This window comes from Lagopus muta, chromosome 13, assembly GCF_023343835.1.
Source record: "Lagopus muta isolate bLagMut1 chromosome 13, bLagMut1 primary, whole genome shotgun sequence".
Lineage (NCBI taxonomy): Eukaryota > Metazoa > Chordata > Aves > Galliformes > Phasianidae > Lagopus > Lagopus muta.
This window is the reverse complement of record NC_064445.1, coordinates 9,986,667-10,000,000: the sequence shown is the minus strand read 5'-3', so window position 1 is coordinate 10,000,000 and position 13,334 is coordinate 9,986,667. Positions and strand designations below refer to the sequence as shown.

Below are 13,334 nucleotides of genomic sequence, written 5' to 3'. Positions count from 1 at the left end.
GCCAGGATGTCTGAGGTGACTAGAAATTTAGTGAAGAAAATCTCTTGTAGCAACAGCTACATCTGGGAAATTATTATGGAGAGTACTTTGAATACAGATTTCTACTCATAATTAATGATTCAAAGTAAATTTGTTAACAGGAGATACAGAGCAGCAGCAAAAACAAGAAAATGTGCCTTACAGACAAGTTCTGAACTATACTGTAGCAGACAAAGAATGAGAAAATTCATTTTTAAAGATGCTTGCAAATTTAGTGGAAAAGATAGACCAAAAAAATAAGCTATCTCCATTTTACAGGTGAAATTATGAAGCTTGAGAAGCTTCTTTAGAACTACACAATGTTAATGGTCCTAGTGAACCAATCTTGAGATCTAGCTTTTTTAATATCCTGCTGGTTGGTGCAACTTGGTTATGACGTATTTCCAAATCACCTCTCAGAAAGCCAAATTAAAACAGTTTGCTGGAGAACATAACCTGTTTCCCACCCAAAGTAGTGGTAGTATTACAGCTCATTGGAATTCATGGTCAGCCTGACTTGCTTCATTGCTTAATCCCAGAGAGCGTCACCTCCAGGATGCAGGCTTCCAAATCTCCTTCCCTCATTTTTTCAGACAGTTCCCCTCAAGGTTTATTGTCCAGCTAAATGATTCCTGTGGTGCATCAAATCAAATGTGCAAGATTGCTAAACTTTGTGTGAATGCTCTTTTCAGAACTGTTTAGCAAAACCTCGTTGAGGGTATTCCAGCTTCAGGAATGTGTCTCAGAGGAGAGGCAGATGGCAGTTTGCCATTGCTGTTTTGTGGTATGTCTGCCTGTGGAGGAAGAGGGAATCCCTTCAGGAGCCTGAATCACAATGTTGATGTAACTGAAAAATGTAAAGCCCTGCTGTGGAATTTTTGGCTGTGTTGAATTGTATTATAGCTTGCTGCTGGCTTGGGTGGTTGTACTGGAGCTGGCTTTCACCTGCATCTTGGAAAATGTTTCTTTTAAATTAGCTGCTGTAACATATGAATTCTTGCATGAGATATCAATAATTCCAGTTCTCACTGTAACAGAATTAGTCATAGGACTGACAGTTGCCTGGAATTAACCAGAAACTTCTGAATTCTTTGTATGGAGCCTCACAGGGTGGTTTCTGATCTCTGACTTTGAAAACAATATGTAAATTTTTCTCTTGAAGAGAGTTGATGATCCTGAACATGCAACATACATTTCAATGGGGACCAGCTTTCCACAAATGCTATTTATCTGTCCCACAGTTTGCTCCTTATATTGCTTCCCTTCATTTTATAGCAGAAATGGTAAATGGATAAGGAGAGTGATTCCCACAGCAATTACACTTTTTAAACAAGTTTATTAATGTGCACCTCTTACATATGTGTATATGCAAGTCTGTTGACATTATTGGACCTTGTATTTTGCCAAGTTCATCCTTGTTCTTACCTCAGGATAGAGTTGCAATTAGTTAAATGTTCACAAAGACTTTTTTTAAAAAAAAACTTCAACTGTTCTTTTGAAACAGAAATTAGATTTTCACAGTATCACTGCATACTTGGCTGCAATTCAGCAATTCAGTGTCAGAGTTCGCTAAAGGGTAAACTTGTTTTGAGATCCCTTTTTGTCCCATAATCTCTCAATTACTGTTAGTAAAATAGTTGCTTCTACTTCATCAATCCCTCTACAAAGTGATTCTGTGCAGTCTGGAATTGGAATAATTAACAGGCTCATATGGAAACAGTCTTACGGAGCTAAGGGCATAGTAACATATGCCAAGACAAGCAGCCTGGAAGACAAACAACTGATAAATTATCTGGATAGCACCTCTTTGAATGGAGATGTTGTAGAAGGAACTGTACTATGGCAACACAGCTGTACAGCCATCAGTTAGAGATGAGTGCCTATTTGCATACTTGCACTGTGCATTAAGTACAGGTGTTTTCTCTATTACTGAAGACAACCAATTTAACTAGTGCAAGTGAGAAAGTTCACCTACTAGTGAATTTTTACTTACCCTTCTGTGCTCTGAAAGGGTCACTGCCTCTTGAGTTTAAATGCTTGAATTGATTTATCCAAGACCACATCTCTCAGGCCAAACTTGGATCTTATGTGTATTTCTCATTTCAGGCTGAGTAAAGACTTCTGTATACGTTGTTAACAACCAGTGGAAAATTTTGCTGTGTCATGTTCTCTGCTTTGTATTCCAGCAAAGGGAATGTGGAATTCTGGATCTGCTTCTTCTGCAGCTTATTACCATATGTTGCTTTGTTTGAAGTGGCAATATGTGAACTAAAATTAAAAGCAACTGAGCAAGAGTTATTTTCACAGCTGTAGGGAGTAGAGGTGAGAAGTGTTTTACTGCCTATGTTCTCTTCGAATGTCTTTATTGGAATCATTGTGATCAAGCACGTTTGTTTAAAGAAAAACAAACACTGTTCTAGTTCTTCAGGAAGGTTTCTGTTATGTATGTGCACTCATGTGTAGCATCCTAAACTTGCTGACGAGTTATGAGAGATTGCTAGTGTTCTGATCACTAAGCATTCTGTTCAGATAAAGCAATTATAGTCAGTACAATGTCACCTTGTGGTTAATGAAATCTTACGTTTTGGACCATGAAGTATTTGTGTTTCAGAACCACCATGCTGCATCCAGACTCTTTGGAAAAGTTTTAAAATCTTATTAGCTTCTTAATACTTGAATAAATTTTCACAGTGTTGTAAAAGGAGTTGAGAAAAGTGCTTAACTGTTTTATATCTTCCAGTGTCTAAACAGTCTGAGGCTTCCTGTGCTCTTACATTTGTGTGTGTTTAAGATGGAATGGCCCAAAGTTGGATTTCTTGAAAGTATTGTTTAATGGGAGACATAACCTGTCTGAGCTAAAAGCAAAATAACAGTAAGGTTGGAACAATGAGTGCTATGTCTTGCATCTGATATCTTAAAGGCAAGGATAGTAAAGATCTCTCTCTTGAGGGTTTGATGAAAGTGAAAGGAAATCTTTCAGACTTCTTCAGTTTGGTTGAAGGAGAAAGTGGGAGAGTATCGTTTTGGATGCATCCAGCTTTAGTCCATCTTTCTCTGCACAGTCACTGGAATGAGGATGCATGCCACCTGAAATCCCAAATGCTAACATGGCCTTTCATTTCCTCACCCTTCTCAGGAAAAACAAATCTTTAACTTGATATCTTTCATTTACAAAGACAGATAAAAATAGCCAGAGGGCAGTAAGCCTGCTTTGGGTGACATACACGGGAGCTTGCTAATTACATTAATAATCATTCCTGCAAATAACAAACCAAAAAAGAGTTGGTTATTTTTGGACAGGAATAAGTACTGAATATTTATAACTAATTGGAGCTGTGTTTCTCCCCCTGTAAGCAGGGACAAAATCTGCTTGGAACAAATTAGTTGTAAGTAATTTGTTTGTTGTATGTAAAATGATACATAGCTATGACTGTATGTGAATAATGCAGATGAACAGATAACTGAAGTACGTGCTTACATTGAATTAAAGCAATTTAGATCTTTCTAATTGTCCTTCCTGAATACTTTTAGATGCCTCTGTGCAAAAGCCACAGAAATGACATATGTGAAGATTGTATCTTTTGAGTGTCTGTCATCTCTCTAGTTTGTAATGAATAGTTTAAAAAAAAATAAAATACACAAAAAAAACAACCCTGATGCTTTCCTATGAAGTGTTCAGTGAGATGGTTCTTATTCATCTAGTCATGTTTTTCCCTCTCCTTTGAAGTGCTATTGCTCTTTGAGCTTGACAAACAGCAATTGAGTTATTCTGCTCTGCTTTTAAAACATTTTAGTGCCTTTAAAAATGTTGTTTTGCCTTTCCAGAATGTTGTATCTGCACAGGGATGCATTGGCATTATTTTTCAACCTTAGAAAAATTGGAGGCATGTGTCAAAGAATGAAAGAGAATTTGTTGAGGGGCCTGTTCTTGTTATCTTGGATTTGGTGACTATATTGTTTTGTTATGAGACCAGAAAGTGGCTTCCTGCCCCTTCAATTACAAATGTTTACATCTATAAGTGTATCTCTGCTTTCAGAGCTAAAGGCTTTTACTAAAAAAAAGATTGTTGAATGCTCTCTTAAATTGGGGAAAAAAATGTAACAATCCATATCCTATTATTTTAAATAATCTTGTTAAGGCACTAATCTTTTTATTACATTAAGCAGATGGTTTGGAGTAAGAAATCATTTCAATGTAATAGTTAAGCTCATATCAGATTTTGAAAATCTATTGAAAATTAATCATTGGAAGAAAAGTAATTTGGTGATCATTGAAAGGAAATAATAGTTTATCTGAGTCTGAACACAGATTAATTAATGGGATATTCTGCAATGTTAGAATTTCTTAGTGCTGCTCCACCTGTACTGTTGATGTATCAGTGTCATACAGGCTAACCAGGGAAAAGGTGGCAAATCACATCAACTGTGTGAGGGAATAAAATATTTTTTGCTGCTATTTTTTCCTGGGTTTATCTGTATTTTTTCCTACTCTTAATTTCCAGCTTCGTCCAATAGTACCAGCTGTTCTCATATGAAAAGAAAGTAATTAAATCAATGATCTGCTCAATTAAATTATCAGATTACTTGGAATGAGTATCACAGAGAGAGAGGGAAGGTGCTAACTAATACAATAAATTGTTTTAATTTCTATCTCTTAAACAGATCACATTGTTACTATTGTGAATAAGATGTGAATAATTGAAATACTGTTGTTTGAAACACATAAAGCAAGCTTAATGATCTCCTCCTGAAGACTATACTGGACCCATAGCTGAAGATTCATATTGGCCATTATAGGCATGAATAGTTTTCAGGAAAAGTGCAGGAAGCTCCACCTCTTCTTGCTATGCCTCTTCTTAGATATTTTCAGTGGTTTTAATCTGACATCCATTTTTCATGTGCAGAAACTGCATTTATGTGCAGCTTAGAAATAACCAAGAAAATGGGACTCAATCCTGAGTCCCAAGGCGCTGTGCCTGTGGTGCTGCCAATGCTGGCAGAGGATGATGTGTGCATATATTTGTGCTGACCTGGCACCCCTTTTCCCTCCCTCCATCCCCCTTCTTTCTTGATTTCTTGCCTAGCTTGACAAACTTCCTTCAAACTGTCAAAATTTCTGTAATAGGTAAGAAAAGTCTGGGTACTGCATGTAACAGATTTTTGCCTTTGGGGCATGTGGCATTAACCTTTCTCTGCCATTCAGATGAGTTAGGACACTGTCCTGCTTTAATAGGGCCAGATGTTTCAAAGTAGCAATTGAGGTTCTGCCTAAACAGCATGATTTAGATGACAAAGCAGTCCCAGCTTCTGTACTTCTGTATTGCCAAGTCAATTAAGAAGATACAGCTCTTCCATCATGCCAGGCTATAATCTGTCAGCCAAGTAAAGGAATGACTACAGATAGGAAAGAGAAAAGATTATGGTGTTTGTGCTTGGATTTTGCTTTGAGGGGAGAAGGGGCTGGGAGCTAAGCTAGAAGCATGTCTAGTTCTTCCAGATCATGGAGAAATACCTCTGTTTGGACAGTTGCCATATAGGCAGTTCTGGCTTATGCAACTGAAGATTCAGCATCAAAATCTCTTAACTGTGTCATACACCAAAGTATTTTGGTACAAGTATTGCTTTTTTTTTTTTTTTTTTACCTGAAACCTTGTAAATCAGTGAAAGGACACTGATATTAGTCTTGTCCAATTCATGAGAATCCTTAAGGTGCAACTTCTGTTTATTTTAGTAGGATAACATTATTTTGTTATTCCTTGACATTGATTCATAAATCTTTTCCTGAATAAACCATTTTATTGTCTAGAATGTATCTATGCTTTCTGGGCAGTCGTTGGACATATTTTTGGATGATTTTAGCTCCTACTAATCCTTATTTATCCCAGATGCTGAAAGAGAAATAATGAGCTTCATCTACCAGGCTCTGTGAAGGAAACACATAAGTGATTATCTTCCTAAACCTGACATGTTGATGCAGGTTTCATGTTCTGCTGTTGTGTTTTTTTGTTTTTGAGATTTGTTTTCCCAGGAGTTTGAAAAGATGTGGATATTTTTTGGGTTTTTTGAAGTTGTCTAAAGAAGAGATAATTATATTTATATATTGTCTGTGCATGGCTGTATATAGTATAAATGTAACTGAAATCCCCCAAGAATGGGGTTTAAGAAAAGGTTGTATGGGAAAGATTGCTAATCTAAGGTATGGGTGCAGATGTGGATTTTCCATGTCCAGGGTACAATTTCTGCAGAGTTTATCCAGTCTAAGAAAGGATTTTTGCATAGCTGCCCCATCAGTGCTTTGCTTAGATTCTGCTTGGAGACTTCATTTTTTTCCCTTATGTTTTTGTGATATGGTAATTACCGAGCAAGTGCACTACTCTTTTTATCTAAAACTAGTTCCCCTAAGGTGAGACTATGCTGACCTATGGTCACTTTGGTTTTATAGCCAATTGGTGGAGAAAACATAAGCATAACTGAAGAAGTTGGAAATGTTCATGAGAGAGGTATGTACATTGCTCTTATAAAACTGAATAATCTTGTTTGCATAATACTTGAGGTTTTTATTGCAAATTACTATACCCTGCCTTTACGAAGTAGCTGAATGTGTTAATTACTTAGGGGAACCTGCAAATCAGATGTTCTGTCTCACTACAGCTGTGTTGGTAGTGATGTCAAATCATCCTTCATTCCTCTTTGTTTTTGCCTTGCTGATGGAGTTGTGGGCATGATTCAAAGTTAGCTATTAAGCATAATTTCACTGTATGTTTATTTTAGTGGCTTTGTGTTCATAATGTGCAGCACAACTGCGTACTTCCAATCATGCTGACTTCATTGCATGAAAATAGCAATTTTAACATTAACTGGCTGAATACAGGTACACTAGTTAATAATTCATACGGTCCAGATTGCATTTTGTATGACTGAACTGTGAAAGGATGGCTATTTAGATTCCAACAAAGTAGTTTCAGACTTAGGTTTCTTGCTTTTCTAGATAGCACACCCAGCTGATAAAATGAACAAAGACCAGAACTGTATAACTGAAGTAAGAAGTAGAATGATTCTTTGTTATTTCTGGTCAAGTAACTGAAGAAGGCCAGCAGATGGAGATTTTTGTGCAACTGTTGTAATTTGGAACGTCTGTTTAAAAAATGCTTTTTAACTACTCCAGTATAGCAGCAATATATTCATTAATCATTTAAATGGCATGCTTAATGACTTCACCTAAAGCCATTGGTTGCACAAAATGGGCTATTAGAAACTGAAGTAGATGCTCTAAAGTCAAAGTCTGAGAACAACTTGATCAACTATTGAAGCTAAATGGAATGCAGAATGCTCAGTGTGTGTGATTGCTGCTTTAAGTATCTGAATAGTGTTATGACAGTGAGATTAAAAAAAAACCACCTTTAACTGGACACACTCACTGTTACTTAATTTTAAGAAGTATGTGTGTTCTCCAACTTTTAACATAATTTCTGGCGTCTAATTTAAGAAAATAATCTGTTGTGCATTTGGGGCTCATTTGGCCTTTCCATTTTTGGTCTGTATTTTATGGATATGGAACATCCATAAAACATCCAATCTTAGTCTGAAGGCTGTCTGTGCATGTGTTAATTTGGGTAGTCCTTTTTGATGCCACTGAACTCCTTTCTTGTAGACTGTGGTACTGGTAGGAAAACCACATTCTGTTCTCTGTGCCGTGTAAAGCTTTATGCGTTCAGGCTGGTTATTTAGTGCAGTATCAAGATACTCAAAAGTGCCTGATTAGTAATGTAAATGCTCAGTTTCTAAGATGTTTGTTTCTAAACCCTCTATTTTTACAGAATATTGATTTTTCCGGAGTTTTCATGTGCTACATCTGAACTCAAATTTGTTTGGGAAAGTTCCATCACAAACACCCAGCTAGATCCACGACTTACAGCATAAGAATGTGAGAAGAGCGTTTTCTGCTATTCAGAAAATGTTGGGTGTGTGTATTACATAAGTCTAAAAGCCTCTCTTTTAAAGCATTAGGCTCAGTAGGAGGCATGAGTAATCTGCACTCTGCCTTGTTTGAAGCAATTGATTTTGAAAGAAGAAGCTATGCAAACTTGAAAATACCTGTTTGTGGTAGTCTGGCATTGTGTTCATTTTCTCTGTATTAGAGAGGGACAGGAACAGAGATACTGTTAACTTTCGAAGTGATGGGGAATGAAATCTTTTTACATGTGGGATTACTGTTTTTAAGTTATGTAAGCTATTCTTTCAATAATACAGTATCCCCAGTTGTTGATTGATGCATGGGTTCTGTATTACTGGCTCTGCAGCATGCTTTAGATTCCTTATGGACATTGTTTTTAGTGCTTTAATAGAGAGGGAATCTTTTATTTCAAAAATTAGCACATATATTTAGAAGTTAGACCAATCTGTTTAATTAGCTTGTTTGTAAGTTTCACTGAAATGCTACAATAATATTGTTTGGGCAAGAAATTTTTGCTGTCATCCAGTTTTCCTCACCTGTTTATTGAAATATCTGCCTAATGTACATTAAATTTATGCAAGAAAACCTTCCAAAGATTAGACTATGATGTGTGGATGTAAAAAATTAATAGGGACCATGCATTTCTCAGCAGGAGTTTAGGACAGCTTCACAAGTGGATGTGCTTAAGGTGGTTAGGAGTTATGTATCTCTTAGGCTGTTGGATTCGTATAATAATTTTCATGGGAAACTGCTGTGATTTCAGGGATGCAAGACCATTAAGGAGAGGTAGGATCTTTTTCTTCAAGTAAGAAGTGAAAGACCCTCTACGTATCACTAAATGTTTTTAGGAAAAAAAGAAAATAGACTTACTAAGTACTCTAAAGGGACTCGTCACATACAATTTTCTTTATTCATAATATGCTATGAACCTTTGAGAAATAGCTATGCCATGACATAAGCTGCAGGATAAGCCTGAAAGACAAGAATGCCATTATGGACATGTAGATATTTCTTGTTAGTCTTTCAGTATAGAGAAATTCCAGTAAACGTTGACATTTTGACCAGCTATTGTTCTGGAAGGAATTTCCTTTTTGTTGCTAGATCTGTAAATGGTCAAGTTATCATTAAGCAATTCCCACAAAAAATATTTTTTTTATCCTGTCCATGTTGTTCTGTTCATTTTCATTGCAGTGTTGTCATCTGTATCCTGTAGGTGTGGTCATTCATGGATTTTGAAGTTCTACTGAGGTATTTTCTAAGGATCTCTATACTAATATGTTAATGTATGGGACAATACATCTACTTATAGTAAAGTTCTGTCTATTGTACAAGACAAGACAAACAATTTTGCAGGAGAATAAACAATTGCATAGCTTTGTTTTGCCCCTCAGTCCTATTGTACAGTCTTGACAAGATACAGGGTCATGGATCTTTGTCTTTTGTTGCTGCTGTTCCTAAAATTGTTCATACTTCTAGAAATTTGTCTTTGTAAGACAGGTTCTCTGCCATCATTAAAAGTGCATTGTTGATCTGTCACTGTCTGGATACTGTTCTTTCAAGTGCTTTCCTAGGCTTCTGTATTTCTATGAGTTAAAATCTGTGTAGTAGGAAGTGAGAACTCAAAGCACAAAAAACAGACTTCAATGTCATAAGGGATAAATAGAAGATAATGAGGACTTGCTGCAAACTCTTATATTTCTGCAATGAAACCAGAGGAGGAGGAATTCTTGTTCTCGTGAGACTTGATGGGGTTCTAAATCTTCCTTCTGTCTTACAAGCCTGTTAATATGCTGTAATCTGTGTTTTTACTACAGATACAAGAATGTCTGCTTGGTCAAATGTAATGCCTTATGCACTGTAGCGTTCTTTTTCAAGCAATGTCCAGAACCAAATCTATTAAAGATGAGCAGAAGTAGCCTGACAGATTGCCCCCAGCATGTTACTGTTTTAGGCTGATTTCTGCTTTGAAACAGGAGATCTTGAATAACATGAACCAATTTTATGTGAAAACAGGAAGGCATAAAAAGCAATACTGAGACAAAAGTTTGCAGCACAGTTTAGGAGATATAGATAATATTGCTGCAATAACACGATTACGCAAATTCTTCATATCATTACTGCTTCGCTTCTGTACTTTCACTGTGATCCACGGGAATCGGGGCATAGCAACTCGAGTAACAGCATGTCTGCATTGTGAACAATGGGAATTCTGGCTGTAAAAGATGATAGATGTTGCTCAGTAAATGAGAAACTCGGTAATTCATGGAGTGACTGAATCAGAATGACTGAAAAGAAGAAAATTCTGAAGTGAAGAACAAACAAAATATGAGAAACAAAAGTTTATGGTGAAAATAATGGGAAGTAGTATGGCCATCATTTTGATGATTCATCACCAAACTTTAGTACAGTATCATTTATTAATGAATTTTGTACCAAGTGTAAGTGGAAGCCAACGAAGACAATGATAACATATGGAAAAAAGAAGTCCCAATTATGTTTTCCAGATGTCATTATACAACATGCTATATACTCTGCCAGAAGTCTAAATGGTTGAAGAACTGGGATCGAGCTAGAAACCTGAGTATTTTTTTGAGGGACTTTTTGCTGCCTGTTGCTTTCAAGAAGCTGAAAGGCAAATTAGGTAAAAGCTTTTTGGTCTATAAACAGAGCTGGCTAGAACTTGAATATTTGAGGGAATCCTTGCAGTCCCACACCATCTGCTGTTTAAGGCACTGAGAAAGTGTTATTCCTGCTGGAACAGATGTGTGTACAGTCATGTTTATTGTATCTCTTGTTTCCTTCTCTAATTACTGCCCATATATTTTTGCTTTGGCTATCCTGTGTGCATTCCCTTGAGTTATTTGGTGTAACAGTAGCTGTTCAGTCTTCATTCTTAACATTGCAGGTAGTCTTCAAGTAACTTCATATAAAAATTCCTTAGGAAAAAATAACTCTTGTCTCAGTGCTTCCTTTTTGATCGTAGTTCAAAAAAACAAACAAAAGACCAAATTTCATATTCGGTATTGTCTTTAAATATTTTTTTGAAGCTGCTTCATTTCTCAGGATAGGAAAAAGGGAAATATTAAATCTAAGTCTCTAAACGTCTATATGATAGCTGTTTTACAAACACTTTGAAATGACCTTATCAGTTAATTGTGACTCAGGAGAATGCTTACTGTAACTGAAATATAGTTAGCAAGAGTATCCTGAAAGTAATGTCTCCTGTTTTATTATGTTGGTCTGTGATGTTGGGGTAGGTGTTGAACCTTCCTATCAATATTCCATTGTTTTGTTTCTGTGTGTCCAGAGTCTCAAGTACAAGTTGAATCTTCATTAGGAAAACCGTCCAGAAAGGCTATTTTCATAGAAGACATGAAATTAATGCTCTGTATGAAGTTTTTTTTTTCCTAAATGTTTTGTTACATATTTAGATGTTCTTTGGATGTGGGATATACATTTAAAAAATCAACTCATTTTCTTGACCCAAGGTCTGAAATGTAACTTGTCTAACGACAGTAAATTTGTCTTGGTGAACTAATAGAAGTTAGGCCAGTCTCTTGTGCTCTTTCAAAGGTGTTTTCTTTTCTATTCTCAAAGGTACCATGAATATAACTTATCATTTTATGAAGAAATAAGCTTTTGATATGAAAGGTGACAATCACAAAAGGAGTGAATCTTTTGTAGAGATCTGCAAGAACAGAAGTTAAAAATACAGGCTGGACTTCTCTGCCCTCACTGTGATATTTGAGAGAGGAAAGGGATACATTAGCAGTGCCATGAAGGAATATGGCATTTCCAGTTTAGATTGTTGTGCATGAACTATGTGCAAAAGGGCTGAGACCTCTGATATCTTATATTGATCTGAGAGAATAGGTCTTAAAATTTATCTGTCTTGTGGACAGCTAAATACTATTTAGCTTGCTCATTATCTATGGAGTCTAATTGGTTATTTTCTTTTGATCCAGTAACTTGACTTTCTGATGATCGGTGCTCTGGGCTACACTGTGATTGAGGGTGCAGGACTCCCTGTTGAGGGGGATGAAAAATTTCTCCCTCCAGCCTATGAACCACAGAGGGACCTCAGATTCTTAATGCATTCCCCATTGATAGCCACCATAGAAGGATAAGTAAGAGGAGTTAAGACTTAGGTAGTCTCTGTGAAAAATGAATGCAAGACTGTTGTGAGGAATTATGGTTTGTTTTATTCCTTTGATATTTTAACATTCTCTGTGTGTTTTAATTGTTCTGCTTTATAGAACTGGTTTAAAACTTGTCTTCATTTACAGTTTCATTAGTAGCAAAGTTTTCAAGTTCTATTTCAGTTGAGATGATGAAGAAATGAGTACTTGCTGACCATTTAGAACTCTAGAATAAGAATCTATATACTCAAGAAAACAGCTAATACAACTTGTGTATATTATGTCAGTAGTTGGCTTTTTCCTATGATTGTAACAATTCAGTATTTTGAGTTTTATTGTCCACTTAAGAAATAAACAAATAAATTGCACGAAAGTGATTTGTTCTAAAGCACAGAGTAACTAAGATTATTACGAAATATTCATGAGAGATCTAAGGAGTATGGTGTGACTTCAGTGCCAGCAAGTAGCTTTTACATCTTCCTGTCAATGAGAACACAAAAGGAATATCTAATCAGCTCTGAAACTGCTTTGAAATAGCTGGTAGAGGTTCAGTGCATTTCTTCTTGTTTTTTTTTCTGATTGATGCTGTGTACTGAAATTAAATCAGTATTGTTTATCATATAGATATTTGCCCACGCCCCCTCTATAATTGACAGAGGTGAGATCTGAACATCAAAGCTGATTTTACATTCTGACCTTCATCATATGGATTACTGATATTTTTCTTAAGATTCTTGCTGACTTTTTTACACTTCCTTTTTTGTTAGCCATTACTCCTTCTCCTATAAATATTATTCTGTACTGGGGGGAGAAGTACTTTTTTTTTTTCTTATTTTTGATTGGTTGTAAGCATTTTCTATAGTGAAATACTATGGAAACATAAATGTCTGGAACTGTTTACAAAAATAATCTGAAAAATGCAGTAACAATGATTTACATCTGTATTTAAACATTCTGCTTTGATAAATTACAAGAACTCTTTGGTTTATTTCAATGTACATTGGTCACCTGTTTTATCTGCAAGGATTTTATTAAAATATGTGGAGTATTTCACTTAAATGTAAGCCTGTTATGCAATGAGAATCACTCATCAAAAGTATCAAAAGACAGCCTATGAATATGCTCTGAGATGCAATTCATCAAACGAGTTTTAAAATCAGCTGAAAACTACTGTATTCTCTCTGAATGTGAGACTGCTGGAAGTTTGTCTTATGCTGTTTCAG

The 13,334-nt window shown here is 36.0% G+C and overlaps 1 long non-coding RNA gene across 1 annotated transcript in view; it reads left to right on the top strand.

Annotated features, from left to right (window-relative positions):
• Positions 1-10,951, top strand: part of LOC125699592 (uncharacterized) — a 15,173-nt gene extending 4,222 nt beyond the window's left edge. Inside the window, exons 2-3 of the long non-coding RNA XR_007379627.1 lie at positions 6,461-6,518; positions 7,836-10,951. This is a non-coding gene — a long non-coding RNA (uncharacterized LOC125699592). The remainder of the gene's footprint in view (positions 1-6,460; positions 6,519-7,835) is intronic.
• The last annotated feature ends 2,383 nt before the right edge of the window (positions 10,952-13,334 follow it).